Source organism: Alexandromys fortis, unplaced genomic scaffold (genome assembly GCF_014885135.2).
Source record: "Alexandromys fortis isolate MF-2015 unplaced genomic scaffold, M_Fortis_MF-2015_v1.1 scaffold_54, whole genome shotgun sequence".
NCBI lineage: Eukaryota > Metazoa > Chordata > Mammalia > Rodentia > Cricetidae > Alexandromys > Alexandromys fortis.
Window position 1 is genome coordinate 4126320 of NW_026067958.1, and position 20095 is coordinate 4146414.

At 42.5% G+C, this 20095-nt stretch overlaps 1 protein-coding gene across 6 annotated transcripts in view; it reads left to right on the top strand.

Moving 5' to 3' along the window:
* Positions 1-20095, top strand: part of Kiaa1217 (KIAA1217 ortholog) — a 479642-nt gene that overhangs the window by 49491 nt on the left and 410056 nt on the right. Inside the window, exon 1 of one of the 6 annotated variants that reach the window (XM_050152633.1) lies at positions 14547-14910. The exons of the other annotated variants lie outside the window; for them this stretch is intronic. The gene's annotated coding sequence lies outside the window, so the exon portion shown is untranslated. Of the gene's footprint in view, positions 1-14546; positions 14911-20095 lie in introns of those variants that run through there. 6 annotated transcript variants of the gene reach the window in all.

A 20095-nucleotide genomic window follows, 5' to 3' on the forward strand; every position in this document is an offset into this window, starting at 1 on the left:
CTCGAACAGAGATTCAAGAGCTGTGGCTTCTTAGCAGCTAAGACTCTCGTGTAGGGGGCTCAACAGTAGTGCTCCACAGGCGCCAATGTTGGGTAAACTCCCTGTAACTCCAGCTCCAGGGCATCAGCTGCCTTTGTCCTCCATGAGCACCTGCTCTCACACGCACATACTCACACACAGGCACACAGAAGTACACACACACACACACACACATACAAAAAAAAAAAAAACTTAACCAGCACATAGAGGGGATACAAGTGCTTGACATCTCATAAACTGAAAGGAGAAATAAAGAATGGTTTTAGATTACAGGAATGAAGCATGTTAGAAATACAGAGCTGAGATGTATTAGGGTTTCTACTGCTATGAAGAGACACCATGATCACAGCAACTCTTATAAAGGAAAACATTTAACTGGGGGCAGTTTACAGTTTCAGAGGTTTAGTCCGTTATCTTCACGGCAGGGAGTATGGTGGCATATTGGCAGACATGGTGCTGGAGAAGGAACTTAGGGTTCTTGATCCATAGGCAAGAGGAAGTGAACTGTCCCACTAGGTACGGCTTGAGCATACATGAGACCTCAAAGCCCGCTTTGACAGTGACACACTTCCTCCAACAAGGCCACACCTCTTAATAGTGCCACCCCTTATGAGCCAATCCTTCAAATGCGTGAGTCCATGGGGGCCATACTTCTTCAAACCACCACACGAGGTTTGCAAAGTGAAACTGGGCATATAGTACAGTGATAGAACATTTGCCTACCATGTATAAATCCCTCAGTTTGATCCCCAGTACCATCACCAGCACCACCACGGAAGACCACCACCAGCATAACAACAAAAGCTGCATAGGGAAGGCACCAGGGCTATTGAATGGCAGGAGCCAGCAAGGCTGTAGACAGACTTTCTGGTCTGTGAATACAGAAGGGTCTGTCCAGCTTTATCTAGACAGGCACGGGGCCTTTAAAAGCCAAGCCCAGGCACGGCACAGCAGAACCTTTGCCAGCCACTTCCCAGCTACCCCAGCAGCACGGTGGTTTCTCCACGCTCTGAGAGCAGATGTGGGGTGGTTTTAAAGGGTGCTCCTTGCCCAGACCCGTACTACTAGGCTACAGGAAAGATAAGTTACAATTCGCATCTGAGGGAGAAGGGAGAATGGGGGGAGGCAGAGACAAAGGGAGAGAAAGAGGTTTCCACAGGAGGTACTGGACTTTGCCAGGTCCATGTCAGACAGAACTCCAGGGGAGACTGTGCTCCCTCTAGCCCGCTCCTGGTATTGAGAATGACTCTTGAAGCCCCCCCCCCCAATCCTGCTCCCAAGGCTTACGGTGAGGTAAGTAAATCCAGCCACTGCTCAGGAGGAAGGCAACTGGTCTTGTCCCTCAGAGGTGAATGGTGTAGCCATTGTGTCAAACACCACCTCCATCATCTGCCCACAAAAGCAGTCTTGATTTGGTTTTCCTGTGCTTTGCCTCGCATTGCATGCTACATGTCAAGGGTATGCCAGCAACTGCTGCTGATCCCTGTGGCCTTAAGGCAACGCTTTCGTTTATCTCCATGGTCTCCCTTTCCTCGTGTCAAAACTGCTTTCAACCTGTAAGTCTTCCTTTCTTATGTCAGGATTTGGTTCTCTTCACCTCACCGTGAAAAAGGGATCTGGGACTGCTTATTGTGAATGGTTAAAATGGTTGCAAACCCAGAGTTATTTCACTTGGTCAATAGCTCTGAGCACAGCGGGCTGCGCATCTGTTTCACTGATGAAGAAGAAAAGGGTTTCCTTGCCTTTGGAGGCCCCGTGGGTGTATCTTCTAGTGGCACCCAGAGAAGCCACTCCTAACTCCTACAGCTCAGTCTGTGGGACCACAATATACCTGGGGTGACATTATTATGAACGAACAATGGCAAGATCAACACAACCAATCATTTCCCAAATCACAAGACTCTCAGGTCTGTCTGTTGACCCTTAACCACCACTATAAGTGGGGTGAATTTCTGCCTGCTGCCTTATGTAAGACAGGCACTTAATACACGAAGTGCATACTGCGTTTAGCAAGGTTGTCATTTCACTTTGTGTGCTGGCCCAGTTTAGAGAGCTGCCTTCAAGGCAAGAAAGAGTAACTCTTCCCTTTCCTGGCCATTTTGCAAGGGTATCAGTTCTCATAAGAAAAGATCTGGTTCCAGCAGCGATGGGATCTTTATTATTGAATTCTATATTATCATGTATATTTTGCTTCTGCAGGCTTTCATCTTGGTTTTAGGAGAAAGTGCTTTATTGTTTTACCATTTACTCATAATGGACTAAAAATGAAAATTAAAAAGCTCAATAATATAGTCCAGTCATTAAATGACTTTTAGATGCAGTATTCCTGAAGCTTTTTATGATTCCCTTTCTTGTTTTAACTAAAAATAGTTGTTATTATTGAGTCTGTATACATGGTGGAGGGGTGGGCATTGCATGTCATGGAACACATGTGATGGGTAGAGGACAATTCTGTGGAATTGGTTCTTTCTTTCTATCCCTTTGTGGACTCTGAAATTGAACTCAGGTCATTAGGCTTGTGCAAGGAGCACCTCTACCCCCTGAGCTGTCTACCAGCTCCATTTTCCTTTTAATAGTAATATTCTACGTGTGACTGTTGCTTAAATAAACTGAAGTATGGCTTGGTGGAAACAGTCTCTGGGTTAACAAGTATTGTACAGAGTACCAGAGGCGGGGCCACCTGAGACATTTGTGAAGACTGCTCTTCTGTGTCGCCTTGAGAATGATCTACAACAGGCACGCTTGGGGTCGTGAACAAGTGAGTTTATTAATTACATAGCAAGCCCAAGTGAAATAATAAATAATAAGGGATGGATGCATGCATCATGGTTAAAGAGATAGCAAAGCATCGTCAAATTGGGTGCTCATAAAAGTCCAGCAAGAATACACTGGGTAAGTCCCACTGTAGCAGCAACAGAAGTTAGGACAGAGAATCTCAGAAACAGGAGTTTCCTCCTGGGGCAAGCTTTCAAGTAAAAGAATAAATAACACCAAGCTGGTAATAGCATTACATTGGAGGCTTATTGATAGCTATTAGAAACCATCTGGAGAAGCCCTGTGAAGTCAGTCAGCTGGAGTGTCTACAGATGTGCAGGTGGAGCAGAACGACCCTTCTGAGGAGACCTCCACAGAAGAGAACACATAGCTACAGATAGAAATAACATCACCACACTGGCTCTGATGTCATCCCTGTGAACCTGACTGGGAAAGTTGAGCAGTCAGCTGGACTGACTGGTTAGCTCTCTCTCCGTGGATGAACTTCCAATGGCTGAACTGCTGGCTCCATTCCCACTGCAGCCTCTGGTCTATCGTGGGATGAGCAATGCTAACATCTCTTGGAAACATTTCACTTTCTGCCTGTTCTCAAGGACACAGTGTGTTCACTCTTGGGCTGATTTACAATTCGCTTCCCTCTGTGTCACAGCTGGGAACAACCCATCCCCAGACCAGAGGTGACCTTAAAGGACAATCTGAGAAAATTGGGTGGAGGGAGCCCTGCTTACAGAGACCTCAGGGAGCTCAAGCAGAAATAACTACTTACCAGTATAATGTACATCACGAGAGGGCACCTGACATTGGCTTAAGCACATGGATTCTTTTTTATCTAATGGTTATTACTGAGGTCTTATAATATGTTGATAAATTATTCATGAAATTATCAGCAAGCTTAAATAATGTAAATTAAATTTTTAAAATTAGTTCTAAGGTGTTTGTGCCTGCTTAGAAAATATCCAGGACAGCACCCCTGCTTATGAAGATCTTTACTTAGCTAAATGCTTAAGTCAAGAATTTGAATGTGACCTCTTAAATCTTTGTGAGTTTCATTTATCCACGCTTTGTTTCTACAATTAGGGTTACTACACTTGGGGTTGATTATAAGTTCAATTGAAAGCTATACTCTTAACATCTGAAGAAATTTAGTGATTCAAATATCTGGTCCCAATGTTATGCTAGACCATATAGCAACATTGCCATTATTAAACAATTTTGTCTAGAACAATCCCATGATGGTTAGCCTAGAATTTTTCCTTGGAAGGTTAGGTACTATAATCAGAGCTTACTGGGCTGTTCTAGTAAGAAGAGTGGTGCAGACTGTGGAGCTGTGTGGGGCTCAATAGGTCTCAGAGGCAAACAGGGACTTCAGCATCAGCCAGGCTAGAAGCTATTTGTGGGATGTTTTGGCAAAGAATCTGGCTACATTTTGTCAATGTTCTGAGAACTTTTTTGAGGCTAAATTGAAACACAATAGACTAATCTCTTTGGTAGAGGAAATGCCAAAACATAACATTGAATCTGCAACATGGTTGTTGCTGATTTTCCTTTTGCAGATTTACAGTGAAAGCAAGCTTATGGGGCAGAAAAATACATACATAATGTACAGTTCAGAGAGGAAAAAATATAAGCATAACGTACAGTTTGTAGAGAAAAATACATATATAATATACAGTTTGGAGAAGAAAATATATATATAATGGACAGTTCAGAGAGAAAAATACATATATAACAGCTTAGAGAGGAAAAATACATATATAATGGACAGTTCAGAGAGAAAAATACATATATAATGTACAGTTTGAAGGGGAAAAAGGAACTGGGAAGCTTACTGTTACAGTCAAGGCATGTGCTGGAAGAGAGGCTGTGATAAATAGTTAAGATTAGTGCCATTAAATACTGAAATAATGGATGTGTGTTCTCAGGAAAAGACTCCAACCAGCTAAGCTTTCAACCTGTGAAAGACAAAGGCCTAAGAGCCCCCAAACAACAACAACAACATGATTCTGGAGGGTCAGTGTCCATCCCACTCTGGCAGCCATACTTAGCATTTGCATCCATGAGGTACTGGTTTTGGAGGCATGAAAGATGCAAGCATGAAGGGGCCATGGATTCTTCCCCCACCTTTTCAGAGAGCTGCTGAGGCAGGTGAAGTGGGACTGTGCTACAGCCAGTGAGCAGGCCCTGAGAGGTGAAGAGACCCTTGTACAGGTTGGGAAAGCGAAGTCTTGATTGCCAAGGTGAAACAAAGATACCAGAATTGCCAGTGCCATGAGATGTCTGCCAGGAGACCTTCATATAGGGAGTGGAAACAGCCAAAGAGAAACTTGGGTTTCAGACAAAAAGGCTGGTGGAGGGTCAGATCTATCTAAGCCCAGTGTCAGCTTTGGTTGCTAGGGTTACAGATGTGCACATGATGCTCAGATATGGTCCCCATGCTTGTACAGCATGCCTTTTAACTCCTAAAGCTATCTCTCCATCACCTATCTTTGGTTTCTGTGGATTTTCTGTTTTGTTTTTTTGTTTTCGTTTGGTTTTTTTTTTTTTTTTTTTTTCTTTTTTTTTTTTTTTTTTTTTTTTTTTTTTTGAGAAAGGGGGGGGGGGGACAGGATCCCTTACTGGCCTAGAGCTCACCGAGTAGGCCATGCTGTTGGCTGGGATCTTTCTCTATCTCCCCAACACTAGGATTACAAGCAAGTATCACTATGCCCAACTTTTTTTTTTTTTTTTTTTTTTTTTGGTTTTTCAAGACAGGGTTTTTCTGTGGCTTTGGAGCCTGTCCTGGAACTAGCTCTGTAGACCAGGCTGGTCTCGAACTCACAGAGATCCGCCTGCCTCTGCCTCCCGAGTGCTGGGATTAAAGGCGTGCGCCACCACCACCGCCCGGCTTTATGCCCAACTTTTATTCATGGGCTCTGGGGTTTGAGCTCAAGTCCTCTTGCTTCCATGGCAAGTACCTTACCAACTAGACTATCTCTGCAGCCTCTGCCCTGTTTTCTATGGATAATAAAGTTAATGAACAAAGAGAACAAAAATAGATATATTGAATTCTCCAGAAACCATTTTTTGCCATGTTACCAAGTTTTACTTGATAAGTTGATACAAACTTTCTTCTAGCTAAATATGACCCCTAGAATAAAAGGTTAGATGGAGCCCTAGCTAATGTCTAAGGATAATGATGAGGGAGCTGGAGAGAGAGAGCAACCTGTTCTCAAAGCCGGCTAAAGGTTGTATTTAACTCCCTGCTCCTAGGCATAGGGTGTACATGGGTGTAAGCAAGTATGTGTGCATGTGAGTGCACGTGATGTGGAGTCTTGAGTCTGGTATCAGGTGTCTTCCTCAATCACGCTCCTCTGTATTCATTGAGGTTGTGTCTCATTTGAACCCAGAGTTCCCCAATGTGGTTAATCCAGCTTGTCTGCTCTTCCTAAGGATGTTCTGCTGGTACCTAGTGAAGGGCCAGCCATACATACCTGGTCATGGGGATCATCCTCATATATGAGTACAAGTACTTTATCATCTGAGCCATCATCCGTTTTAACTGACAGTCTAAGACACAGGAGAGTACAGTGAGTGACAGCCAAAACAAGCCCAGCACTGCCATAATGGTGTTTTAATTATTTATCATCACAGATGGAAAGACATTAACTCTTTTGTCTAACTTCAGTTGGGATAACTATCTTGTCCTATATATTTAATTCACTTTACTAACTTTTCAGTTGGCTTGAGGTCTCAATTTTCATTTGTATATTTGACTTCACTAAATGTATTAATGAGGAGAGTTTACATTATCCTCTGCTTTGTGATTTTTGTATGGTTCCCACCATTTGCCATGATTCTCTGTGGAATTTATTTGTGCTAGAAAAAGAAAGGACGTGGAAAATAGATAAACTGGAGAGTGAGGTAGGAATGAGCGCTTGGGGATCCGGGACCAACAGGAATCCCACATGGGCACTCAGAAGAGAAAGAGGAAAAAATGTTCAGGTGTGAAAGAAAGATGGTCAAAGGGAAAATGATCCATAAATAAATTAAGAAAACAAAACAACTCACCAGAAACACAAGTCTGCATGTCACATAAAAGGTGGAGGAAGGACTGAGCAACCATCAAAGTGATCCCAGACACTGGCTAAAGGTCTTGGCTGGAGAAATATTTAGAATTGATGAAAGTGGAAATAAAATTCTGTTTGAATGTTGCTGATCAATCAGTTTGTCTTGATTTGGGTGGGCTGCATTCATTCACAAATTTTTACATAGCCATCAAGTCCTAGATTGATGAGCCCTGGGCCTTGCTCAGGACAGATTTTATCAGTTTATATAAAGCAATGGATCCTGACTCAGCTGTGCAGGGTTGATAGGTCAGCTGTTCTGTTGTCCATGAGGACTGCAGATGCTCAGAGAAAGAATTTTGAGTTTTCATATTAAAATTTTTATTTTGCTTAAATTTCCTTTTGGCAGAAGTTTTTTTTTTAATTTTTTTTTAATTGTTGGGGGTAGGTGCATGTTGTGCACAGAGCCCCCAGAGGTCAGAAGAGGGCACTGGATTCCCTACAGCTGGAGTTACAGGAGGCTGATCCATGCATGGGGGCTGGGAACTGAACTTGGGTCGTTTATAAGAACAGTATGTACTCAAAACCACTGAGCTGCCTCTTCAGCCCTGGCCTGTGATTTTATTTATAGTGCTTTAGGGTGGTCAAAACCAAAAATTTTTAAAATCTATCTTTCAAAAGAGTTTATGTGAACTATTAATAACTGCTATAATTGAACAATGAAAACATAGCAGTTTAAGTTATTTGACATTCCTTTCATGGTATAATAGATTTTTACAATTATGTGGCCAGAGAAGAAAAGTATATGTAGATGGAAATATACTTATGCACATCTTTACCAATAATTTTTTCTGCAAATCTATGGATCTTGTTCTTTCTATGTACCTACAAAAATTTTTTTCAAAATATTTTTGTCTTAGTCTTTGTACTTAAAGCAAATGTCCTTGTTGTGGTGTGTTGTGAGATATTTTATTAGTAAATATGAAATACTGTCAAAAGAAAAATAGCATAAGTTTTAAGTCCCCACTGTGCAGTAATGTTTCTTCATTATAATTTTGAATTTTTAAGTTGTATGGGGAAAATTCTGGTTGGAGAAATGCAGAGGTATAATCCCTCTCTGCACACAGATTGAAAATGAGGTGGTCTAATAGCTAACCACCAAAATCTATTTTACAATCATTTCAGGTATGATACATTTTAGTAATGATTTCTGTATGAGTTCCTGTAATGTAAATATTCAAATTCCATATACAGTGGACTTTGCACTAATTTTCAGTGACACATTAACGTATACCAAGAGTAGTATGTTGTGTAGTTTGTTTCTACCGATAGTTATTTTTTATGTTCACTGCTGAGTACAAAATACCATTCCTGTGTGTTATGAGAACATAAACTTTATTGCTGTCTCATTACCTCACCAAAGACAAATATGAGCTAGAGCATAGCACCCTGTATACATCTCCCAAAGATGGGCTGTGGGTAACCCAGCTGATCGTGTACAGTGTAATTATTGTGAAAAAGGGGACTAGTATTTGAACGCTGACATTTTCTTGTGGCAAAATATACACATGAAATTCAATAAAATATTTCTGGGAATGGGGCTTTTTATCTAGGAAATGCAGCAATCTCTTCTACTCAAACAAAGATTTCTCTGCCCTAAGGCTGTATTTTGTAAAGTCACTTGAAGTATTCGTGTTTTAGAGAAAAATGCCTGTTCCTTCAGATTTAAGGAACCAGATCTATTGAACTATGAAAAAAATGTACTAAAAAGAGCTTAAATCATTTTTTGATTTGTGAAATATAAAACATCCTGCAGGGATGAGCGAAGCGTGTAGGTTTCAAGGACTTTTCTGGCTTTTTGTGTCTGTACAGACATGCGTCCTTCACTGATAGTACTGTTTATGGGACACATTTTTAATGAGAAGGCTTTTCCAAAAGATGTTTGACTTGAGTCAGTTATGAATATATTCCTGTGAGTTGAAGACTGGTGGAGAATAAAGGTTTGGAAAAGATTAAAATGTCACATGTATGTTATGGTATCATGAATGACAGAGTATGGCTGAACGGAACACAAACCGTAGCTCTGAGTCAGGTGACTGCTAAGTCCTTCTGACTTGTGCTTGGTGAGTCCTGAAGGCAGGGTACAGACAGCTGCAAGGTCAACATATCTGTCTTCCATCTCAAATCCATGTTTTCTTGCTCGGTTTTTGTGTTGTTTTGAATACAGTGGCCCCCATAGGCTCATATACTGAAATGTTTGGTCATTAGGGATGGTGCTACTTGACAGGGATTAGGAGGTGTGGCCTTGTTGAAGTAGGTGTGACCTAATTGGAGTAAATGTGTCACTGAAGGTAGGCTCTGGGGTTTCAGAAACCAAGACAGGCCCAGTGTCTCTCTTAGCCTATGGATCCTGATGTAGAACTCGCAGCTACTCCCCAGCACCAGGTCTATCTCCATGCTGCCATGTTCCCTATCATGATAATATACATGTCTGAAGTGTAAGTCAACCCCAATTAAATGCTATCTTTTATAGGAATTGTCATGGTCATAATATCTCTCCATAACAATAGGATACTGCCTAAGGCACCTTTAAAAAAAATAGGGTTTCCCCCTGTATAGCTCAGATTGACCTTGAACTCATGGCAATCCTCCTGTCTCAGCTTCCAAAGGACTTGGATTATAAGTGTCCTTTTAGATAATCAGCTGGACCTATGGAAGTATTCAAATTCCATTTAAAAAGAGGGTTTTTTTTCCCCTAATTACCTGTTCTCTCCTCAGACAAAGACTTGACACAACCACGTGGTCACTGCGCCTGACATACAGTCAGTCCTTGAATCATATATCCCTTGACTACACTAGGCATGTGCAAGATGCAAGGAAGATGAGGCCCATCCTCTGCATTTACCTCACATGGGTGAAACTAAAACATGTTAAAAGCAATGCTACGGTGGGCTCAGTCCCTACACCACTACAGTGGGCACAGCTCCCATCTCTGCAAAGTCTGTCTCAAGCATTCTGTTCCCTGAGATCCACAAAGTCCCTCCCAACACCCATCCCTCGGTTTGATCTCATGCCCTCTCTCAACATTACATTCTCAACAACAGAACTAGAGAAATCCCTTTAGGAAAACACACCCAAGCTCACATTCCTTTGCTTAGACCCTTGCCTTGTCCTTGGAAGATGCCCAAACCTGTTCCTCTTCCCGGAGAACAGCACTCACCATCCCCGCCCCTTGCCCACTAAGCCACACCAGAAAATCCTGCTTTGGGGAATGGGCTGTGGTGCTTTCTGCCTTTGCTTTTGAACTGAACTCTCCTAGATCACTGCATAGCCAGCTCTTTTTAGCTCCCAAAATTCATCTAAACTGCTTCAGGAGTGATCTTCTAACCCTACCTAACATTCACAGCACTGCCCAGCTCCTCTGCTTCTTAGCAGTTGGCTTATTTCTTCTGGGGAGTTGTCACAGTCCAAAGCTCTCTGTACATGTCCATGTTCTAGTGCTTAAGAGGTTAGAAATTTTGCCTATTTAACTGGATCTTTTACACCAGGCTCAGTATAGTGCCAGCATGTAGTCGCATCTCAAATATTTACTGATGAACTATCTATTATAGATCAGTGGAGGCAAAGATAGCTACATTCATGGGATTCAGGAAGTTAAGTCAGCGTTCATCATTGAAAACTAAGCACTGTTTAGATAGCTGTGAAGTTTGGGGAAATTGAAGCATAGAATTCAAGGCAGTCATCAAATCAAGCAAGTCAGCTCTTCTGGAACAAATGCAAACTGGCTTTGGGGTGAAAAGGTTAAGCCAGACTCTGTCTAGCTGCACAGATAACCCCAGGCTTGCTTTCTGGTTCTTCTGGGGCCACACTCCTCCTGTCCACATACTGTGTGTTCTCAGAGCCCAGATCGCTGATAGCAGTAACCCTGTCTTTCTCCAGCAGCCCTGGTAGCACCAGGATGGCTCCCTGCTTTTTCTCTGAGCGTCCTAAGCATGAAGGGACTGTGCATTGGCAAGGCTGCTAGACTTCCGGATCATCTTTCAGCCTGACTTTAGATGGGGGTGCAGTGATCAACTGATGGAGGAAGGTCATTGGTTAATTATAATAAAGAAACTGCTTGGCCCTCATAGGTTAAAACATAGGTGGGAGGAGTAAACAGAACAGAATGCTGGGAGGAAGAGGAAGTAAGCTCAGAGGCCATGCTCCCCTCTCCCAGGCAGACGCAATGAAGCAAGCCGCCAGGTCAGACATGCTGAATCTTTCCCCATAAGACCGGTGCTTATTAGAGATGCGTTGATCGGTATATCAGAATTAGCCAGTAAGGGCTAGAGCTAATGGGCCAAGCAGTGTTTAAAAGAATACAATTTATGTGTTGTTATTTTGGGTAAAGCTAGCCGGTGGCAGGAGCTGGGTGGCGGAATGCAACCCGCAGGTCCCACAACAATCAACCACCTAGATTCCTCAGGTTTGCCCAGAGGTGGCGTCTTGAGCTTTTCCCCCCTTTTATTTACTTACTTAAAAAAAGAAACAAACTATCTTTTTTCATTATATATACCAATCCAAGTTCCCAGTCCCTCTTCTCCTCCTATTCCCTCCACACACCCTCCTACCCCATCCCTATCAAACTCCTAAGAGAGGGTAAGGTACATTGCTTTGGGAAAGGTCCAAGGCTCTCCCTACCTATTATTCAAATAGAATAGGTTCCCAAAAAGCCAGGCCATGCAGTAGGGATAAATCCTGGTGCCATGGCCAGTGGCCCCTCAGTCTGCCCCAGCCATGCAACTGTCAACCACATTCAGAGGAACTAGTTTGATCCTGTGCTTGCTCCTTCCCAATCCAGCTGGAGTTGGTGAGTTCCTATTAGCTCAGGTACACTGTTTCAATGGGTGTACCCATCATGGTCTTGACCTCTTTGCTCATATTCTCACTCATCCCACTCTTGGACTGGACTTTGGGATCTCAGTCCAATGCTCTGATGCAGGTCTCTGCCTCTGTTTCCATCATTTGCTGAATAAAGGTTCTATGGTAATATCAGTCTGACTACAGGACAAGTCAAGATTGGGCCCCCTCTCCTCTATTGCTTAGGGTCTTAGGTGGGGTCATCCTTGTGGATTCCTGGGAATTTCTCTAGAGCCAGATTTCTTGGTAACCCTATAATGGCTTCCTCAATGAAGATATCTCTTTCCTTGCTCTCATATCTGTCTTTCTCGACTATCCCATGCCCTCAGGTTCTCCTCACCCCTCCCTTTCTCCCCTCCTCCTCTTCTTCTTCCACCTTCCCTTTGCTCCCACTTTTGTGAGACAATCTTGTCTATTTCCATTTTCAGGTGGATCTATATATGTTTTTCTTATGGCTCATTCTATTACTAAGCTTCACAATTAGGAGAACCCAGTGTCCAGTTAGGGTAATCGTGTAACCTTTCCATGAAGCCATTGAAAGAAGGCTCCCAGTACTTTAATTCCAGGTCTCCCACTGAGTGGTCCCTTCCATGTTCATATACTCATTTTGTACTGATTCTAACACTACCTCCATTGATGCCTTTCTCAACCCTGCTACATTGGCTCCCCTCCAGGACACCTGAATTCTTCTGTCAGCCTACACCACCACCCCATGGTCTGATAGATTTTCTCTCCTGGGAATTTGAGATTTCGCACTCCTTTGACCAAAGTCCCAGAAAACACTCTTACAGCATTTACCTGGGACTAGCGGAAATCAACTCCCAACTCCCCATTGTTATTAAATAGGAATATACCACACTTCTGACAATATAGTTCAGGAAAAAAAATAATATCAACTATTTCAATAGTTTTCTAGTGACTCTCTGACATAATAAGGAGAAATCTGTAAGATTTTTCTGAATAGAATAGACAGAAAAATATTGGGACTGTATGAATCATGCTGTCTCTGTTGTAACCAGACAGCTCTGCTACTGTAGCATAAAAAGCAGCTAAAGACAATACAGAAGAAATGGGCATGCATGTGTTTCTTCATTAACCCAGACCAAGAAAGACAGTTATCATACATATTCACTCATAATTGGTTTTTAAACATAAAGCAAAGAAAACCAGTTTTTTTTTCTTTTGAAATAAAAACAAAACAAAAAAGGTTTCCGTAGAACTCATCATGGAGATAGGCCGTAATTCTACAGATAGCATACACCCTTCCTTCATCCCATCCATCTCCACCGCTTACATCAACTAGACTAGAAAACTGGACCTCACAACAACAAACTACTCAACAAAGATGTTGACCAGAAAAGAAGGATCACATAATATTCATATCTTTTTAAAGAACTTTTTCAAAATTGTCTGTCTGTGTGTGAACACTGGAGGATAACCTAGTATTGGTCCTCACCTTTCACCTTGTTTGAGGCAGAATTGCTGTATTATTTGTCACTGTCCTGCATACTCCAGCAGGCTTGCCCAAGAACTCCTGGGATTCTGTCTCTACCTCCCATGTGACTCTGTAGGAGAACCAGCATTACGGAAATATGCACCAGCATCTGTCTTCTACAAAAATTCTGGAGATTTGAGCTCAGGGCATCAGGCTTGCATGGCAAACACTTTCACCAACTGTTCCACCTTCCCCGCCCATGACACTTACTTCCAGAAGGCTTTTTAACACAGTTTGCAGTACAAAAGGTAGGTATGAATTTAAGGGTTAGGAGAATTGAAATTACTACATTGCTGGAGAGATGGCTCCACAGTTAAGAGCACTGGCTGCTGTTCCAGAGGACCTGGATTTAATTCCCAGCACCCACGTGACAGCTCACAAATGTCTGTAGCTAAATAAAATCTGTAAAAAGAAAGAAAGAAAGAAAGAAAGAAAGAAAGAAAGAAAGAAAGAAAGAAAGAAAGAAAGAAAGAAAATTAATACATTGTTGATGCTTTGTTAAAAGGTTTGCTACCTTAGCAAAGGAAGACCTCCTGTGATGGGCACTGATGTCCTTATACTTGGTAATGAAACCAAAAACAATGGTTTTAAGGTAAATTTGGGCTTGTTTTTCAGTGTAACAAGCACCAGTCTGTGGCAGGACCCCAGAGCTGTGAGCAGTAGCGCCATTCTTGCTTCTCATTGGATACTCTAGGGCCAACCACTGTCTTCAGAACCCATTTTCAAATGTGCTACTTTTACAGTATACTTTCATAGGAAGAAAGGAAACCTGGGTGACATCTAAAATAATTTCAGCCTGCATGTACCTGGACGTTGATACCAGGAAAGAAATCTGGAGGTGAAGGTGAAGAGGTGGGGAGGACAGACACGGGAAGGGAGGACAGACACGGGAAGGGAGGACAGACACGGGAAGGGAGGACAGACACGGGAAGGGAGGACTCTCCCAGCAAAAGGTCCTTAAATCATTTATCTGGTCCTAGTGAAGAAACAAAGCTGAAGCAGGGGTACTGGCAAGCAGGGTATTCACATAGTGCTGACCTGCTCCTGCATGCCATCAGTGTTGAGGGAGTTACCTCAGAAGGCAAGGTTCGGTTTTAGCGTGAGGCGGCACATGTGGTTTCGGTGCTGAGCCCAGGAAACAAGAGCTTCCCGAGTCAACTCCACACCCCCTGAATTTGTGCCTCGGCAGGGAGTCCTCTGCAGGAAACCCTCCATCTGTTTTCCTTTACCAGAGGAACTTCTGACGATGAGTTCATTTCTCCTCAAACATCCTTGCGTTGCAGTAACTGAGGAGGCTGAGTGATGAGAAATGTTACCAGCAGAACAAGAGGACACTTCAAACGCAGACAGCGGGACAGTTACACTCCCAAGTCTGAGTTTTAGACAGGGCGTATTCCTCTGTTGCAGGCTTACGTTCTGATTTTGCTCCCTTTCATTTTTTTTATTGCTTCATCTCAAGGACATTCTTATTTTTTTATTGCTTCCTAATGTTTTGGCTGTTTGGAGAAATAAATACAAAAGGAAGATTTCTCAAAGACTTGTCCTGTGGATTTCCAGTGTATACCTTGTGGCCCAAAGGATTATAGCTAGCTTAGTCTTTCTTTATGAACAAAAGAGCCTAATTTGAAATTCAAGATTACTTTAAAATTACCACTGCAAGTAAGTACTTTGTTTTTCTCTTTCTCTTCCTCTAATCCCTTAATATGAAGCATCTTTTGCATATTGTAATCTCAATGAAGCTATCAGTTGAACTATAAATATAAGTAAAGCGATTTGCCAGCCCATAAATTAATTACAAGATTCACCACAGAATTTTCTACTCTTGGTCCCATTTAGCAGGTAATGTGTATAGGCATGCTTGTGTTTTCATGTCGGGAGTTATTCAATTTTGTTAACGCTGTAAGTGAATATCTTTTGGCTCATTTCCTCCAGTAATATAAAATATATTTTAAATTAGAAAATAAGGAAGTGGGTGTGGGGAGGGGACTTTCCTGAAGACTGCATTGTTGCCCTAGCAAGCATATCGAACTGTTTATTTTCCTGGAAGATTTAGACTGATTTGCTGAAGGATAGGGAGTGACATTATCTGAAGCTGGGACCCTTGTGAACCCCTTTTGAAAATGCCACGCAGTCACTTGGCAGGTGCTGGAGGAAGTCACTCTAGCATATAACAAGCAACAGGGAATGGAAATATTGGAAGATTTCAGCCTTTCTTACTATTCTGTGCTTACAGTATTAAGTGTGTGGGGTGTGAGGTGGGTGGGCATGGGTGTTTAGGGGGTTAGCAGTAATTAGGCAGCCTCTTGAGTCTTCAAACATCTAGAGCTGTGACTCTCCTCAAGCTGGATGTGGTGAGATGGTGCATGGACCATCGTGGGATGTAGGCATGGCTGAGATGTCCTATTACCTCCCAGACTCCTGCCTTCTAACCACCCACCCCCATCCCTCTGCTCCGTGCAGCTGTCAATTTTCCCAGTGTCCTTTGGGGAAGGAGAAGGCTGCTTGTACTAGCTGGTGGATATCTGGGCATGGGATGCGCTGTTGTTTCCCGTACCACGCATGTTCCTTTTTCTACCACCAAACCCTCATCAACACTCCCGTTTTTTACAAACCAACTGGCTTAGAAGAAAGCATTTTTTAAAAAAAAAGCCATCATCGTTGAACTACATGTTGCCCTCCCTTCCACCCTCTGCCAGCATTTGAACGGCGTCTGCCTCCCCCTCTAAGAAGCAGTTCCTATTCTTCCTGCTTCCTCGGAACCAAATGCTCTCAAAACCAGCCTGGTTACTGTTTAAGCCCTTTAGCTAGAGATCACTATCTGGCAGGCCATCTGCTGTTTCTGCTCAGTAGTTCTTTCCATTTTACAGCTGCCCGCTCCCTTGTGTGGTAGCAGCTCCGTGTGATCCAGGTCAAAGGCCTGTTGTGAACAATAGGAACCTGTGCCCACTTTTGTGTGCCAACGGTATAATCGTGGATGGCCAGGAACCCACGCTTAGAGGGACAATCATCCAGGAGCTGTTGAGAAATGACGCAGCGAATGTGCACTTTGCCGTGCCAGGTGGTTGCTACTTTCAGACAAATTACCTGCTTCCTGGTTTACTCGTGCTAAAGGGTTTGCACTGGCTTTTATGAGACACAGCGATGGCCGGCAGCCCCTCCTTACGGATGTCAGGCACGCATCGACCGGGCAGCGTGGGTGGAAGGGTGGAGGGGGCTGTAGCTTAGGTGTAGAGCAGTTGTCTAGCATAAGCCAGCCCACTGCTCTCAGTCCAAGCAGCACCAAGAAAAAAATATAAATTATTCTCTACTTACTGTGCTCCTTGGTCAGCAGGTGGGAAAACTCACTGAATGGTTTCCCCATCGTGTTTACCAGGGAATCTGGGGCTGGTGTTACATCTCACTGAAAAAGAATTAAAAAAAAATGGCCTCAAAAAGAATGTCAAAGACAACTTTATTTGACTTTGAGAGGAAAAACTCCAGAGCAGGCAAGTCGTGAATCTCAGCAGTTGCATGGAAGAGCGAGACAGAGAGGAGGAGGACAGCCATGCCTCTCTTAGAGTCCGAGAAAGCAGAAATGTTCAGCACTGGAAGTCTGGAAGTTGCTACATGGCAAAGGGTGGGGGAAGGGCTTCAGAGCAAAAGCCAGAAAGCCTAGCCTAGGGTGTCAGGAAAGGTGTGCACAGACTCAGCGCCAGGATCCCAGTGAGACAAAGGAACGGGAAACGAAGACCGCCTAGTGCCAGGCAAGCCTTGGATCTGAGTACCCCAAGCTCACCCAGCTTTCACCTTAAGTGCTAGGGGTGCAAACTCATCCTCATCCCCTGAAAACACTGCGCTCTGAGCCCATCTCCCCAGCCTTTGTCCACTAGATATTCCCCCTCCACTCAGCATCCTGTTAGCTTCTTGCTGAATGAGAATACTATTATGGTTCTTTTCCCCTCAGTGAAAATTATATGGCCGGATTTCAAAAGACACTAAGCCATCCCGTGCAACTTGCCTTCATAAAGCAAGTGCTTTGCTCTGAATAGCTCCTGTGAAAACAGTCGGTGAAGCAGCTGTGTCCTATGCTGCAGGAGACAATGAAATGATCACACCAAGTGATGATTGACGGCCATCAGCTGTCAGGGGAAATGCTGATATTCAATAATGCTCCTGGCACGTCTGCCTTCACCCAGTCATGATGCAGGTGATGGAGGTAGCCTCCATTACCTATCTCAACAGAAGAACAAACTATCATATCAGAATATTCCTCTTGACTATCCTGCATTCTTTCTGCACTTGGGACCGTCGTTCCTGCCATTCAGTCTAGCCACTGTCCCTTCTTCTTGCTGTATTATTTCAGATCACAGATAGTCTTTCATAAAATGTGCAGCATAGAACAGGTACCAGTCAGGGATAGGGCGGAGATAGGAGAATTGAGACTTGGGTGAAGTTTTGTTCCATGTATAGGAAGTGGGTTTCAGTCATCTCAGTCCCGCATCCGTATTTATGGAAAGTATGGCTTCACCCCATGCCATGTGTTTCTCTGCTGCATTTTCTGCAGGGTTCTGTGGATAATTAGCCCTTGTTGGCTAAAAGCACCATAATTCTTGGAAGAAAACAGCACATTAGTGAGCAAATGTGTTTAGTTGTTTGTGTTGGGCCGGGTTTTCATTATGAGCAAACAAGATGTTTAGAGGATGGAAAGAAATTGTTCAAACTAATGAAGAGGGGCAGGTTTTCATGTTTTCTGTTATAAGATGTATTAAGGAAATTTTACTATAATATCACTTATATAAATTTTATTGCCATATGATAAATACTGATGAGCAAGCATTCAAGAAAAAAGGCAGCTAACAAGCACATGACTAAAGAAATAGTTTACGGACTTGGAGCTGGCATTCACTGGGCGTTACTGACAGAGGTGGCAGCTTTCTCCTGATCTGGATTTGCCCCTTGGATTTCCTGTTGCCAGTTCAAAGATGACTTACTGGCCACCCATAGGCACTACTTTCCAATGGGCCCATTACTACATCGGAGGACAAATTTACTATGTCAGGGTGAAGTACAAATTTGGCAGATGACCTCCAAGGAGAGAGAATGGATAACCACAAAAATCCTAACCTTTCTCAACTTTAGATCCATCGGCATCTAGAAGCAGATACTTTCCCTCACAGCCTTACTTTGTGTAGGATAATACCGAAACCAGTACGGTAAAGTGATTTACAAATCAGGGACCAGCTGCAGAGCTAAAGCAAGCACAAGGATTATTTTTACTTTTTATATTTTAGAAATATTACTGTTTTTGCAGTGAATTTAAAAAAATGAAGATGTGTCCCATAATCATACCAATCTCATTCATCCTTTATCTTTTGATAAAAAATGTTTTAATGTATCTAATATATCATAGTTATTTACAAACCAACCGCCCAGTTTAAATACATTTATTTTTCCACCTCTAGTTCATATCACTTATAAATTAAAATGAAGCTTATTACAAATTCAGCTAAAGCACTGTCCTTTTCTCTTTTCCCTCTCCTAACGCATTATTGCCCTGATATAGCTGTGTGTCTGTGTCTATGTGTGTGTGTGTGTGTGTGTGTATTTGTGTGTTAGATGCAGACAGGGGAGATCCATTTGTGTTTATAGTCTTGTTTCATGCTAACATTTTAAAATAAAAAAAAATCATTCCTATCCTCACGTAACTTTCTCAAACTCAGCACTGTGTCAGGCATGATCCTTGCTGGCGCATAGGTGTCCAGCTGTTTATTATAACAGCGGGATAATATCATGTTGTGTAAATAACTCAGGGTTGATTTATTCGTTTTCCTCCTGAAAGGACTTTGGACAAACTCTGTTTGGATCTAAAGTTCTTCTGTGAAGATCTGTATGTATTTTTATGTATGATTTTTATGCAAGTGCTGAAATTTCTTTGTTGTTGTGTTCTGTTTGGGGGCGGGGTCTCGTGTAGGTTCCCCCTCAGACTTGCTATGTAGGGCAGGATGGCTTTGAGTACCTGTTAGCCTGCGGCTGCCTCCTGAGTACTGGGCCGGCAGGTGTGTACTTCCGTGCTTGGTTTATCTAGTGTTGATGACTCAGATGCAGGATTCCATGTATGATGGACAGACAGATGTGCCAACTGGGCTACATCTTCATGTTCCAAAGGCTCTTGAGAGAATCACTTGAGTTATTCCTGAGATGGAATGACTAACTTATAAAGAATATGCATCTTTAGATTCCTAGGGACACTGCCCTGTGGTCTGTAATGGTGTGTCAGCTATGAACCAGGTTGAGCAGTAACTCCAAAACCTAATGGCAGATAAGAATCAACCAAGCAAGACATAAATAACAATCACTAGTGCTCGAGTTTGGCCCTAGACCAATTGATTATCTTCGGGGATGGAACCTGAGAATAGTGTTTAGTTTTCTAAGGTGGTTCTAATATATAGTTGGTTTACCATTTCTCCTCCCATCTTCTGAGTGTTATCAGATACTCCGTTTTGCTAATCGCATAGATGTAAGGGCTTTCTGATCACTAGTAAGCCAATGCTCTTAGAATGCTATTAAACATCTCAAGTCTTCCATTAAGTTTATATCAGAGGTGACAAAAAGCCACAAAAGGTATTTAGAGTTTAATGCCAGCTTTGGGCTAGATGAAAACATGTTTTTAAAAATGTAATATATATAATATAGTATATATGTATGTATGCATATAATTGTGGTACTGTTTTACTTATTTTAAATTGTGTCAGTGTTGTTTGTAGATGTTCTTTTTAATATTCTAGAGATTAATTCTGAAGGAGCCAGTATATGATTTGCAAAAATCTACTTCTAATAAATGACACCATTTTAGTTTATTAGTGAT